The sequence below is a fragment of the Vidua chalybeata genome, chromosome 1 (assembly GCF_026979565.1).
Source record: "Vidua chalybeata isolate OUT-0048 chromosome 1, bVidCha1 merged haplotype, whole genome shotgun sequence".
Classification (NCBI taxonomy): domain Eukaryota; kingdom Metazoa; phylum Chordata; class Aves; order Passeriformes; family Viduidae; genus Vidua; species Vidua chalybeata.
This window is the reverse complement of record NC_071530.1, coordinates 122,478,217-122,494,395: the sequence shown is the minus strand read 5'-3', so window position 1 is coordinate 122,494,395 and position 16,179 is coordinate 122,478,217.

Here is a 16,179-nt window from a genome sequence, read left to right as displayed (position 1 = left end):
TCTGAGCATGCATGGACACATTTTCTTCTCATCCTGAAAGAGGCTGCATGTCCAGGTCAGGACTGTTCTTAGTGGCAGGGAGGTAAAAGGGAAGTCCATTTAGCCAATGTCTTGCTTAGATTGTAATAAACTGTGCAGTAATGAAAGAATTCACTTTGTGATATTCCTCTTCTATGGCAATCATTTGAGACAAAATAATTACTTTTTTTCTATATGAATAGTATGAAAGATGTTTTTAATTTAATGGGTAAGTATTTTAGTGTAATTTTTCTGCATTTGACTAGCATATATAGAGGTGTATTTTGACCACATTAATATTATTTTATGATGGGTTTGCATAATTTTTAAATCTTTGTATCACCAGCATTTGTATCACCTGCATCTATTCTTTCTTATTAATTTCTTCAGGAAGCACTATTATTAATTACCAAAAATTAGAAGTGATAATAATACAGTGAGAACACTCTTAAGAACAATGTTACAGAGACATTAAAAGGTAAAAATCCATTACCTCCTATAAAAATATTCTACAGAACATCCTAGAGTTTGCAGGACTTGAATAGGTTTTTTATTTATCTGACACTACTATCCACATACATGAATCAGATGCTAAGAAATTATATAAAATTCACTTTATATACATATATGCATATATCTATAAAAAGACATTTACATGCATAGAATATGCAGTCCATTTGACTACAAATGGACCAAAAGTGTTTAAAAATACATGTTATGGGCTTGTTTACAAAATACTAAGTAATGAAATCATCAAATCATATTTCTAAGTAGTGCTAATGCATCCTCTGCTTTCATGAATATATTTAGGGTTCATTTTTGCAAACATGTAAATTTATTGACAGAAGTAGTCAAATTTAAGTCAACTTATACTTTGGCAAATTTAATTATTAATTTGCATATATTTTATAGAAATCAGTTCTTTAAATTTGTAATAACAAATTTAAACTTTCACTTTGCAATCAGATCTAATGCAAAAAGATTCATTTCAAGCCTACAAGGCTCTCTCTGGGACCTATTTAAAAATCCTTCTATTTAAAGCTCATCCTTACTTATTTTTTTCACATGTAAAGGTCATTTTCTAGTGCACTTAAAAATATTACTCAAAGAAGTCATTCTCAAGAAAAACATTATTTAATGTTTTAAATAGTTAAAATATTTCAATATTGTTTTATAAATGAATATAAAGATTTACTCTGACCTGGCACAGACACGCACACTGATGAAAGAGATTTCTTCCAACTAGTCAAATTGCAATTCCCCTATAGAATGTGAAAGAGAAAAAAAAAAGTACGTTAAAATTTCAGTTCTTTCTTAATATAAACATTAAAAATCACAGGGTTTTGAAAGGAGAAGCAGCTTAGATTAGTGAAAGATTTTTCTTTTTTTACATAATGGTTCTACTCAGCAGTAATTTGCTTTACTAGAATGCTGTAAAGTTCTCTCTCAGCTCTGATGTACTGTATAAAACATTTCTTAACTCATTAATGTCAAATATAAATTAGTTTTATATTGGAATTTTAACAAAGCAGACTCCACAGGCAACATAAAAAGCTAGACTATTGTCAGAAATGGTGTAAAGCCGAATGCAAATTTAACCCAGGTATCATTTATCATAAAAGACACACAGACATAAAAAAAAAGACACATTGCGCTTTCTTGGATGTCCTGAAAATATTGCTGAATACTATGCAACACGATTAGTATCTGGAATTTTGAAAACAAACAAGCAAATAAACAGAAATGAAAAAAGGCAACTGTTTTAATTGAGCCAATAAAAGGTGATTGCATCCATGTTTTTAAAATATTTTTCTTAGATATAACAATTCTGGACTCTGACTAATATGCAGTGTTGAAGTGTCCTGAATATGATTTTTCCACTTGTATATCCTTTGAATATCTGAGCAAGCATGTTGTATTGTATTAATATCATAATTCAAAGGGAAATTTATTAAACCTCCCCCCTCCTAGTATTCCCATTATAGCTAAAAGTTGCAAATTCTATATGGCAGAGCCTAGACAATAATATCAAATTTTAATAACAATTTCTCTTCTTCAGTCAATGCTATACTGAAGAAAAGCATAAATTGCTGTGACTGACCGTTAGTTGTTAGAGAAGCAATCTGACTTCTCCACACCCTTATTTCAGTGTATCTGCTCTGTCCCTCAGCTGTATTAATGATAGCATGAAAGGTCACATGATAAACGAGTGACAAAAATATCAAAACATATTAGCCTGTAGCTTTGTTATCAGTGTATGGCAGATATGACAGAAAATTGTATTTTTCCCCTGAATAATTTTGTGTTACATTTTGCTGGCTAGGCAGAGTGAATTAGGGAGAAATTTCTGCCTCTGACTGTTTGTCTCTTTTTCTGACATACTTGAAGTAATAATATACATTAATAATAGGGAGTAGGCACAGGGAAGAGGTAAAATTTCAGGGACAGACTGTCTGTTTCAATTCTACAAGGTGCTATCCTTGTTTCTTTTCCAATACAAATTTTGTTGAAAAATATGCACAGCATTGAATCTTATTAATTCTACTGATAATGATCTGCTGTATATTATGGATATAACAACAGGAAGATGCAGGAAAAAAAGAAATAGAAAAATAACTTTAAAGTAATGAGGTTATGTTTCCACCCAGTTGTACTTCTCACCAGTACAAATGCACATACTCACTAATTAAATAAAGGCAGGCACCAACAATGCTCATTGTGGCAGAGACCTAGTAATTATGAATTAGAGACAGATATTACTCCTGCTGGTTTAAAGGCTGGCAGCAGTTGCAGTCCCTGGGGAGATGAGGTTAGCAATCTTTGAAAGAGAAAATAGAAATTGGCGGGAGCTTAATATCTTATGGCCTATCAGTCTCCATGGTCAGGCCATAGCCAAGTTCCCTTTGCTGCTGGCAAACAGCATCAGTGGCAACTCAGTCCTTAAGCTCCCAGAAGATCAAAAGCTATTGAATAGAACTGTTCTGAAAGATACAAAGAGAAGATCACAAGCCCAACATGAAAAGTTATATAATTAAAACCTTAATAAACTGATAGCATATACATATAGATGGAGTATTAGAGATGTACTGCAACACATGTAAAGTGTGAATAAAAATGAGGGTGCACTGTTTTCAATGACCAAGCAGCAGTGGAAAAAAAGAAAGTCTTTGGGTTTTCACCAAAATTTCAAACTGATTTTTATAAACTTTCTCCAATATTTTGTTGGCTTTTTATTTTCATTATTATTCATTTATGTGCAGTTCCATATTTCTAATTATCTTGTGAGAAAAGAACTGCAAAAACATGTCTGAAACAAAAAAAGTTCTTGCAGTATTTATGATCTGATTCACAGAAGACAGTACCAGAAATCTCATGAGAACAATGTTCTCACAGGAGATTTCCAACCAATTTTACAGACCAACACAATCTGAATAGTTTGAATCTATTCCCAAACTCCAAACATTTGAGATATCTTATCACAAGTGCCTTGTTGTATTGTGCAGAAACTGTGGAGTGAAATAAGGGAGTATGCTGTATCCTTCAGGAATTATGAGTGAGTAAGGCAGTAGTAAAGACTGGAATTTTATTGGAATTGTCCAATTTATAGGTGAGACTTTTTGTCTTTTTTTTTTAATATATATATATACATATATATATAACTCTGTAAGGAAATTCTGCTCTTATTCACGTACAAAAATAAACATCTATTAGTCAAGGCATGGTACAAACAGAAAAGAAGAACCATTCTTTGGCCCAAAGAATTTACAGCTTAAATAATTCTTATTGTTTTCAATGTCATACCTGGCAATATATTCAAGAGTGACTATGCATAGGAAAACACCCCCTACTGCCTGCCCCCAAATATCTCTCCGTCCTGGAATACCTGGTATTTTTTCAAGTAGAATTCAATCTCCTTTTCTCTTGCTTTTGACATATCTCATATTGCTAGTCAATATTCATATTAAGCCCCAATACCATTGTTCCAAGATCCAGTTCAAGTTTTATACTTAAAGTTAGTAAAAAATCAGGGTTCTGCTTGGGTTGTCTCAATAAGCCTATATTCAACTTCACTGTGTCCTTCTAATCCCACATCCTTCCCCCAGGGTACAGCTGGTTTGATTTATTTAAATAACCAAAATATTTTATTTCTTTACCAGACTCGTTTCACTCTTCTCCATCTTCTTAGTTTCTCTCTCTTTCTTTCCACACACATATGCATATTCTTGATTTATATTAATTACTTCTGCTCAAGACCATCCCAAATTTATACTGATAGCCTCTGTTTCAAAGTTTATGAAGTTTCACTAAATCTATAAAGACTTCTATACACAAGAAAGCTGAAACTTAATATAAGCAATTTTTTTTTAATTTTTTTTCTTTTAATTTTTTTTGTCAAATTCATCCCTTTATGTTTTGTATTTAGAACCAAGGCTCTTCAGGATTTCCAGATAGCTTCTAAATAAAGTACAGTGTGAGTACACTAAACATACTACTACACTAATTTCCATTCCTGGCTTCAAAGAATGGTGTTCAAATTGTTCTGTATCTAAAACTAGGTACTTCTACTAGAAAATTGCTAGACAATTTCTGAGACAAAATTAGAAGAAAAAAATCTCACCATTCTCAGAAAGCACCTGATTCTGCCTTCCTAGGATACATATTTATACTGCAGAAATGCCATTAAACATTCAGGATCTGAAGCCATGATCATGGAATAGCTATAAGAGACTGAAGAGGAATAGAGTCATCTATGTCTGTTTTTTTTCCTTAAGTGGAGATACACACTTTCAGGTTGTTATCATTTCATCACTACAGCAATTTATATATTATGTTAGACAAATTACCCCTAAAATTTCTATTTCTCTCCACTCACTGCAGAGGGATTCTAGGAGGAGCAGCCAAGATGCAGAGTTAGCACTAGATGAGAAAAATTCTTAGACTACATTTTCTCTGTCACTATATTATGTGTTTGTGATGATGAGAATAAACCACCAAAAAAAATTCTCACTAGAATAATATCTTTTCCCCCAAGTATGAAGAAAATGTTGCCGTATTTCATCTTCCCCAAATAAAGTTTATCTTTTAATTGCTTCCATCATGTAAGTTCAGCCAAATTTTTCAGTACTTAGCAGGCCTTTTTGTTTGTACATCTTGTTAGTCAAAAATTTTAAATGAAGTCAAGTAATAAACACCAGTATTCCTTGGATATATTAAATTGACAGACCCATATATTTGCATATTTTATGCAAAAAGTACTGTGAACTTGATAGCTCTGTCTTTTTATTGACTGTGTTTTTTCTTAGCAAAATGTAATAATACTCATTGTAGCGGGAGTAAATTATGCTGGTTGTGTGACCACATGACCACATAGTATATCTGAAGACTAATTGACCCTCAAGGCCTTTAAACAAGATCTAAAAGTTTCTACTCTCCCAAATGTCATTTGACCTCACTGTCCAGGACATTTCAATACTGACCTATATCACCACCTTTTACTTGAGAGAATTGCTGATTTCTCTTTTAAATCCCATTTTTAACCTATTTCATTGAATGCCCTTTTGGAAGATATATTTTCTTTCAGTACATGGAGTTAATCATCAAACACCCTAGTATCAAAAAATCATAGAATCATAGAAGAGTTTGGGTTGGAAGGCAACTTAAAAGGTGATCCAGTCCTACCTCCAATGGATAGATAGATAGATAGATAGATAGATAGATAGATAGATAGATAGATATTGTACCTTATGAAGACTCCTGATTTTTTTAAGTACTGCTCTTCCATAGAAATATTTCTATGTTATATTTCTGTGTTTGATGTTCACTGCTTAGTTCCACTATCAGCCTTTCCAACTCTTAGGGTTCAATCCTGAGTATGGCCACATAGCCATAATGACAGATAAATCTTTCATTAGTGTGAATCACCAGAGCTGGATTGCAACAAATTTTAAACAGGATCCATACAGCTGTTTTACTCCAACTCTTTTGCAGATCAAGTTCCCCTCTAGATAGTTTTCATGTGTTTTAGTCTCTGGCCCCACAGGGCCATGATACAAGTCAAGTGATTTTGATGGCTTGAGTAATTACTCATGCCAGTTCAATATAGATCTCTTCAAAAGACCTTACAGAACTACTTGGCAAGTTTATGAAGGCTTTTCAGTCAAATTCCTATTTCTATTTAAAGAAAAGGTAGATCTAGTGTCTCATGGAAGTGCTTAGGATTTCATGTAGGAAAGAGGCACAAACTCATACTTATTTTCAAAAATGTTTTGATTTACACAAGCTGTTGCCAAACAATTCTAAACTTTGCATCATTCTGTCCCACATTATTGTCTTTCCTCCAGTCTCCTAATATTTACATTCTGAAAGAAAGTATATGTGCTGACTATATACTAGCCAACACTCAGTCCGTCATATTTTCTTTTTTATTTTCACATGTCCAAACCCAAGATCAAATCTGTTTAGAATATGGAAGTTCTACCTTCATGTTTTATATCTGAATTTTTGTATGCTAGCAAAACATTTAGTCAATAGAGATATTGACTTTACACATTTCAGTTAAATCTAGATTATTTTAATCATTCTCCCATACTTTTTCAGTCTGATTTGGTGGTGTGAAATCTTCCCAACATATCATTTGAACAACATACTTGTTGTTCATTTTCATTTTTCACGTTCTTGTCATTTTATGCTACAGAATTCCTCATAGATAGTTGTAATTTAAATAATTTAGCCTATGAAGATTTCTATGTTTAATTTTATTTTCATTGTCTTAACTAGTATTTTACTGAGAAAAAGATTAAGTTTCATCTTCATTTCTCTCAGAAAGAGCATTGCTTTTCTCGTTCTCTTGTAAGATGGTCCATTTGTAAGAATGGCTGTTCCCTGGTTTTGTCTTTCATTCAGCAAAGTGATGCATAGTATAAGAGCTACTATTAATGAAATAGGATGTCCTTAACAATATCTAAGTAATTAAATAATTATTCAATGGTTTAGTGTTGCATCCCAGACTTTGGGTTTAGATCGGGGTTCTGATGTATCTTAGTAAATTCTGTGTACCCCCATGTATCCCCTGGGTTCCCCCCACTGCGGTGGCCAATTCCCGAGTTGCCTTGCCATGCGGCCCGGCTCCCATCCCCCCTGTCTCTACCTGTGGGTCATTTCCTGCTGTTACCCCTCCCCTGCAGCTGGGGCCACCCCAGACCCCTGGTGCCACCCCTGCCATGCCCCATTGGCTCCTGCCTTCCACAGCACACCCCCGCAGCCCCGGCACTGCCCCGGGCCCTGGCGCTGCCCCTGCCATGCCCCAGTCGGTTCCCCCGGGCCACGCCACACCCCGGGACCACCCTGGGACTGTCCCGGGCCCTGGTGCCGTCCCTTACTGCATCCCTATTGGCTTCCCCAGACTACGTGACATCCCCCACTCCACCCTCCAGAAAACTCCCATGAGGCCGGGGCTGGGCGGCCATATTGTCCAACACGGGGATTGGGAGCACATCAATAAAATGCTATCAGCTCCTGCCACGGGGAATTTGGTCCTTCCTTCACCCCCTTTATCGAGGTCCCTCGCACACAGCAGTAGAAGTGGCCGACCCACCTTCCTGGAGCGCGCGGTGCCCGGGAGCAGCGGCGGGACCGGGACCGGAGGAGCCGCAGTGCCCCGCTGGGTGCGGTGGCTCCTCCGAACCTGGGAGAAACACCAGAACGCTGCAGTTTAGTTCTATTATTATAGGGAAGCAGGTAATATCTTATGCGTGCTAACAGTTCTTAACATATGAGGTATATCTTTAAACTCTAATATAGCTCAGTTTGAAACCACTTTGAAATTTAGTCAAGGTATTTACCCAAGGAAAATCTATCCAAGTAAAGCTAGCTTATAAGCTCTAAAAATAATTATTTCTCTTTTCAGACTTAAATTCCTCATGTTAACATGATGCAAAAGTGATAACTGAATTCAATGGGGCTCACAGGAGTTTCAGTATAGTGTCAGGACTAACTTTATTAAAACTGGTATGGTAGCTGTCAGAAGGCCAAAGTGGCTACATTTTGCTGAAGTTTTTGTGTGATATTTTACATAGCTTAATGAATTATTCTCTGTCTCAGTAGACAGAGTTTGCTGGCACTTGAACACATGCCTGAATCAACATAATAAGAAAATAAAATTTTGGAGGCAATCATCAGAAACATCTCATTGCAAGATCGCTATCAAGTTCCAGATCTAGTTTACTGCTATATACTATGAAAAAAAAAAATTACTACAGTCCAAGGTTCTCAAAATTTGTGAAATTTGTAGCACTGCCAGTTGTAAGTGGTCATCTCCCAGCTCACATCTAGACATACCTGTTTTTCACACACCCTTAATCTTAAATGAGCCATTCAAAAAGATGCCCTGGACCTTTCCATTGTACCAGATCTTGTTCCAGGAAAGTATCTGCCTATTTCACCATGTGCAAGAGTGTCCTTCAATCTTTTTAGAGTTCTTCTTCTGTTCATAATAATACATATATCTTAGAAGTGTTATTGAACACTGAGACTATGGAGGGTTTGATATGTGGTGCCATTCATCAACTCTAGTTCCTTCTCCCTGCTCCATATCACGGGGGTAGGATCTTCATGAGTACTTAAAAGCATCAGTTCAAGATGGGTCAAGCTGACATGGATTTTGTCTGCACTTCTTCAAAATGTCCTGTCATCTAGAAATCAATGAATATTCTGAAACAGGAATCTGAGGTGCAGACTTGGTTTTATTGCACACCAGGCAAACCTAATAGGGAATAGATGTATTTTATCCTCTAGTAATACATGTCAAAAAAATTAATCTAATTTATACCTATCTGTTTGAGGGAAGACTTTGAACAAGCAGAATGTGAAACTTAAGGATATGTCCACTGGGATCTAACCACATAGTAGAAACAGATTAAATCTAGCTTTCTCTCCTCCTCTTGCCCAATTTTCTAGGCCACTCCTTTGAAGCTTTTATGGTAGTTCAGATGGACATTGTCTTGGTCACCAGTCTGGAACAACATGAGAACAAGAAAGAGAAAAGTATGCAAGGCAAGACTGCTTATCAGTGTGGTGATTGCAATGCTTTAATTTATATATGATTAATACTTCAATAAATCTTTCTCTCCTGGAATCCAAACCCATCATTAAGTGTTGTGAAGATATCCTGGAATAGCTTCCTAGACCCTGTTTTAAATAGGGCTTTTTTTACAAAAAAGGCCTCACCTTTGAGGAAAGGTAACAGAGGTTGCAACAAAGCACAGCATTTGCATATTACACGTCACACTTAAGGCAGCAGAAGTCTCTACAAAATTCTGAGTACTAGTTTGCTAGATCTAAATGCAAGCTATAAAAGTAGAAGTGTTAATGGTATCACCACATATATGGGCAATATCCATCCACATACCTCGCTTCAGCAGGAGAAGATTATTTTTGAGCTCATTGAAAAATAAATTCTAGGAATCCTGAATATGTTGCTGTTATTTATTTAGACAATGTAACTGGTCTGAGCACTCATGATCATATTCTGAATCATTCTAGAGCAGGCAGGAAGCAAGTTATCCATTGCACATGCCTGTGAATTAGGCATTAAATTGGCAAAATTAAGAATCATGGTATGTAAATCCATGAATGATGCAAACAGTGATCTTTGCTGCCTGTGGTTATCACTCCAGCAATTATTTCTCATCTCAAGTGGCTTTGAAAGCTATAAGAGCTAAGAGTGGCCAGATTCCAATGAGCAAGAAAATAGGTATCTTACAAGAGATTATCAAAGGCAAGCTTCATATCAGAAAATTCTTTAAGTCCTATTGGTCACCCAAGGACTTGAGGAGAATATTTTCCACTGGATAAAAATCACCTTGTCTCAGAGGCATCATGACCTAAGAAAACATAAGGAGCACTATAAGTAGGATGTTTTGTGCTGTCATGTAGCAACTGCAGACTGAAAAACAGCTCTGTGGCAAAAGCAGAAATGATACAGAGGGGTTAAAGGCATTATATCAGTAAAAATACAGCACTGGTGGACAGTGAGCAAGAAAAGGGAGGGGGGTAGTAAGGTGTTATTAGTGACAACCAACAAGGGTGCTGCTAGGCCAATGATGAAATGATATGCTAGAGTGAAGCATAGAGGTACTTGGAGGATATGGAAATCCCAGCTTTGCACCTTCGTAAAGGGTACTGCAGAAGGCAGAAGTGATCTAAAGCATACAAATCAGGAAATAACATTTTAAGGATTTTGGCTTATTCAGACCAGATCCGGTATGACTATTCAAGACAGCACTGGATAGAGCAAAGGGTCTCACAAGCCTATTAGCAATGTCTCCAGACATGCAGTTTTCTAACAATGTTACACATTCAAAAAGAAAGCTTGTTTTCTGGGAAGAAAAGTTTATTAAATCAAGTTCTGACCTTTTGAAGCTTACAGAGGCACAGTTCTCCACTTAAACACACACACAAGCAACATCTCTCACACATGGCTCTATCATCTTCAGTCCCAAATTATACAATGCCAAATTCTTAAACAGACAGCTGTCACCAAGTAGGACTGTTAAAAGTCAACACTAGAACTATTATGTATACAGCAAGTGTACCCGTAAGTACATTTTGTAGTGTCAAATTATTGCACAAACTTTACCTGGGTACTCAATTTATTCACATTTTCCTACGTAATTCTCGAGTGAGCTGTAACCATAAAGGTTAGATTATAGACCTCGAACACTTCAGCTAATAGAAATAACTTTTATGAGGAAATACATTGTTTGTTGTATTTTATAAGGTGCAACCCACAGCGGGAAAACACTGTCTCTGTCACTGCATTATGCAATGACTTGTGAATGGGCTCAAGACTGTTGGTAGCAGCATTTCCAAGCAAGGCAGGCAAGCCTGTTTAGGACACCTACAAGCCTGGGATTCTGAGTTAAAAGCATCAAGTCATCACTTGTGGCAGAATGAGAATTGGAAATTACTACTGAGGCACTTACAGATCCATACACTTCTGTGCAGCACCCAGCTACCTGAAAACTACTAAGTGAGATACTTGCACAAACATTCTTTAAAGCAGTACAGAATTTTGCCCACTTAATCTAAAGTGTGAGTCAGCACACACTTTAGATTTGTCATCATAAAGGCTTCAGTTCCTTTTTCTCTTGGGGTGCATTCAACCTTATGGGAATTAAGTCTCCAAACAAAATGGAAATAAGGCACCTTTTCTCATAAGTTTAAGTAAGCTTTAAGGAAACATTTCATTTCAGTACCCAGGCAAGTAGACTTGAATGCTAAAGGATGTCTACTACCCTTTAAATTTTGTAAGAACCTCAGATACAAGAAATGTGGAAGTTATATACCGTATGCTTGTGGTACATTACACTAGAAATCTAGACCAAGAAATTAATTTTTTGGTGTATTAGTTTTTTCAGATGTTGATGCTGTTGCATAGGTTTCTAATTTGAGTGCCAGCTCTCAAGCTGACACCAAAGTAATAAGAATGTCATCAGAGCAAAATACTTTATACCTTGAATTATTGCTTGCAAATTTGGTTAGACCATAGATTTTCTACAACTGAAAGAAATAACACATTAGAATAAGTTTCTTTGGAGTTCTTTGCAGTTACCAGTAGCATTTCTTAGTTTTAAATAATCTTAACATTTTATATAAAACATTATATATCATTTAATTTGTTGGTAGTTTATTAAAAAAATTAAACTTCACAAAGAAGCCAAGCTCATCTAACCTAAATAAATAATTCCTATGTCCTTACTTGTGAATAGAATAAAATTATTTCATAGATCAGCATGTTTTGACCACCACCTGTGTTCTCCTATCTCAGAAGCTATATGACCATTACTGATCATTTACATCCATGATGAAATTATAATAACAGCAATAAAAACATTAGCTTTTCCAGGTGTAGTCATTGTATCTAATTCTGACATCTAAGTTTTCTGTACAATTAATGGAAAAGCAAGACTCATTCGGAAAGTGACCTAAAGAGTAGAATAGAATCTTGTACTGATCTTCTGGAGATGGCTCTCTCCATCAGCATTGTGTGACACTTTGGATGACTTCATAGCATTGACATCCAAGTTGAAACTCTACAGTAAATATTGTCAACATGTTTATTTGAACATGTTTACATGCACAAATTAAGATTGAAATTGCTCCTTACCATTAGTGAATGAGAATTAGCATAAGATTTGTGATGTTCTACAGATTTTTTTATTTCTTTAAAGCAGTTCTTCTAGTCCAACACTCCAATTCAGAATCAGTTTCACATTGTGCTGCATGATATGCTAAACTATTTCTTTATTTCCATTTTTTTTACAGAAAAATTGACTGACTGCAAAAATATCACATTTTATATGGTGTACCATTCCCTGTGGTTTTCAATGCACTAAGCCACTCAAAGTGTCTAATAACACGCTTGTCTAAATAAGTCATTTGAATCCAGCTGCTAAAACCAAAAGTAGAATCTAGTCCTAGATCCCTAAATGATGGTTTCTTTACTTTCTTAACTCTAACATCATGTGACAAGCTGAATTACTACATCTAGTACTCAATTTGTTAGTCATCATGCTATTTACACATTCCTTCCTTACACATGATTATCCTAAAATTAGTGTGTTGAATACTGCTTAACAGTCTTACCCTCTAGTTGTAGAGTGTGGTCTACAAGATTTACAGTCACTCAGGTCTAGCTGAAAAACAAGGGAAAAAAAATATTGAGCATGAAATACACTATTAAGGAAGCCAATTGGTCTGTACACTCTACTGTCTCTGTACAGACTTGCACATCAATTAAATGCAAAAGTTCACAGGTAACGTTATAAGAAAGACCTTAAGAGATAAGTCTCTTTGCAATTCGTTAAAATTGTTTCTAGAACTTTTTTTTTTTGTATACTGGAGAAATCAAAATAAGCCATGGAAGAGCAGAGAAAATGAAAATGACAGATTATAAACATTACAGAATCAGCCCCAGAAAGTTCCATAGCACATAGGTGCTCCCACTACAAAAAATTATTTAAAGACCACATCCTCAAAAAGAAAAGTCTTTCAAAAGATGAAGTTGGGCTATTTCTGATTAGAGCCTTGTTCATATTACTGTAATTTCTCCACCATAATCTTAGGAGAGTGTGTGAGAAGATATCAGTACATAATAGTGATTATTTATACCAGTAAATGCACAAGTAGCAAACACATTATCATTTATGATAAACCCAGACAAAATAGGAGAAATGTAGTTTTGTTCAGGTACATCAAAAAAGGGTTTGCAAGACATAAAACTGTTCTGACAAGTAGTTTTCCATAAGTTTCTTAACTTCATAATTTAGTATCTTTTTTAGTATCAAATGCTACTTTACTCCTCATCTAAACACACATGTAATTCCATTCCAAATATATTCCTGTTTTGTAGCTTTTTAGGAGCTTAACACCATCTGAAGGCCGAGACACCAAACAACTAGAGGGTGCAAAATTGGTCTGGAAAACTTTCTTGGCAATGGATGAAATTTGATAAAGATACTAAGGTCTTGCTACAGACCCAGTGTACTGAGAAAACCCCAAAAGGAAGGAGGGTCTACAGTCCATCCAGAGGTGCAAATGCGCTGAAACACATACCCTTGCTGCCATAATGCATCATGGGAACCGGCACTGTGATTTCATTATCTCTACAACTCAAGAAAAATAAAGTACTGTATATGATCAGAACATGTTTGAATAGTGCTTAGAATGAGGATCCACTTTGGCTTTATATTTTGACCCAGCACTGCAAACACCCTATTCCAGTTTTCTTAAAATGTAACATTGTGTGCAGAAAGAGCCGCCTTCTCAGTGAGTCAACCTCCAGCCTCAACAGAACCAGCAGTTCTAAAGATAAACAATGAAACATATTGAACTAATTGGAAAGAATTGTGTAATTAGCTGAGTACTACTCAGGCAAGCTGCCCAAAAACGAAAGTAGTTTGGTGAAGAGTTGGTATATGACTGAGTTGGGATTTACTGGGGATTTATCTCAGGTGATATACAAGAGGTCAGATCAGATGATCTATTGAACCTTCTGGCTTTAAGTGGTATGAAACAATGAGAGTTTTTATTATATCCAGCCTTGTATGTCTCTCTCTAACTGCTATGCTATAAATTATTAAATATAGTAAAATTTCTAGTCAATTGCTACTTTTTTTAAAAGAAAATAAATAAAGTCTGTTTTAATATTATTGAATAAACTGCCTCTTTAAACTACAATTAGTATAGAAAGAATTGATCAAAATTGTTATAATTTAAAGTATGGTTGAAAAATATTTTATTTAAATTCTTTAAAATTAATTTTATATATCTTAAACTCACTTTTGCTTTCAAAGGTAAAAATTTACATTCATTCACTCAAAAATTGCATGCTGACATTTTGTTCATATCTAGTCATATTTTAACTGAAGATGTACTATAGCCAGCCTACATTCTGAATGAAGATTTTCTGTTTACCAAAGTTTCTTAAGTGTACCAAATAATTATAATATTTTAATGACTTTTTGAACATTCTTCTTTTGCAATAATAAAAAACTTCCTAACAGGAGTGATGAAATAATCCTATTATATTGCCTCACCTGCTTACTCCTGACTATTGTCTATTTCAATAGTTTACAGTCAGTTACACAATGAAAATAATTTATGCTGAAAATTTATATGTCTAGATTTTTATCTGGAAATCAACTTGAGAGTAGATACCTTTTTTTTTTTTTTATTTTGCTTTGGCTTTTTAAGGAGGAATTTATAGGGAGACCTTCAGGAACATACTTCAATGTATTTGGGTGTGAATTCAGTTTATTATTGCAAACGAGGACTTGCATGTGTTTTTAAAGAAATTAATTTGGAAAGTTGTATTAGTATATTCATATAGCTTAAACTCAGAAAGAACCATTAAAATTATCTTGTCTGGTATGCGATATATGATGATCTTTCTGTTTTCACCCAAACTCTATTTGAGATCAACAACCAAGGTTAAATTACAACTTCAGTTTTGCTGCAGTAATATTTTCAAATAAACTTCACATATTTCTAACTCTTGGTTGTTTTACTTCAGTGTACAGATATTTGCTCCTTCTTATGCATTTACTCTAGATTATAGTTTATAAACACATCTTCAAGTATTTTTAAAGTATTATGACATCCTTTCCCTGTTATTTTTTTTTCAGAAATGAAGTAGATGTAATGCTTTATTTATTCCTTCAAAAACATTTTCTCCTACTCTAACAACATATTAAGATTCTTTCCTCTACCCTTATAATTTTAAATTGAAGACATTTCCCTGAGATAATGTATTTTATATCTCTCTGATCATGACTGTGTACATAAGGAAATATCTTGCCTACTCCCTGCTGCCCTACTTTTATATTCCAGGGATCACATGAGGCCATGTCTGATGTTCATGAGAGTGATGCACATTCCTGTTGAACTGTAGTTCATGGAATTCACTCTCTGTGATGATGAAGATGATCAGTAAAAACAAAATGGGTCATAACTCTTCTCTTGACAAGGAAAGAAATGAGGGAAAACAATGGAAGCTACTGGTAAGTTTTTAGATTTTTTATAAGATTTTTGCTGTCTTCTTTCACTCATTGAGCAAATGGGCAGTAAGTGAATTTTGCCCCATATTATTCAATCTTAATCATCAATTGTCTCCAGTTTAGTTTCTCATTTTCTGCTCTAATTATCGTTGCAGCCCATATACACATATGAATAACACAAAATCAACAGAGACAACATTTACTGCCCATGCCTTCCTTGGTAATCAAAGTCCAATATTAATCTCTGTCCTTTGTCAAGGAAAATGCATAAATTCAGAACCTTTCATTTTTTATCCTTGTAAAATGTTCTTTTTTCCAGGTAAACATTGATCACTATAACATTAGCTTTTCAGAAACTGATTTTTGAAAATATAATGCAACTCAATTAGGAAAAAAAATAATCTACTTTTACAGTATTGGTAAAACATGTCCCTAAACCCCCATTTTTTGTCTTCAATGTTATATTGTCTTTATGTGGTTTAATGTTCTAGTAAACATTAGCAGGTACTTTGCTGTCTCCAATTACTCCAATGAACCATTAAAAAAAGAAAAAAGTTCATAGCTCCTACTAGACTGAACTTGAATTAAGGCTGAGTTGTACATA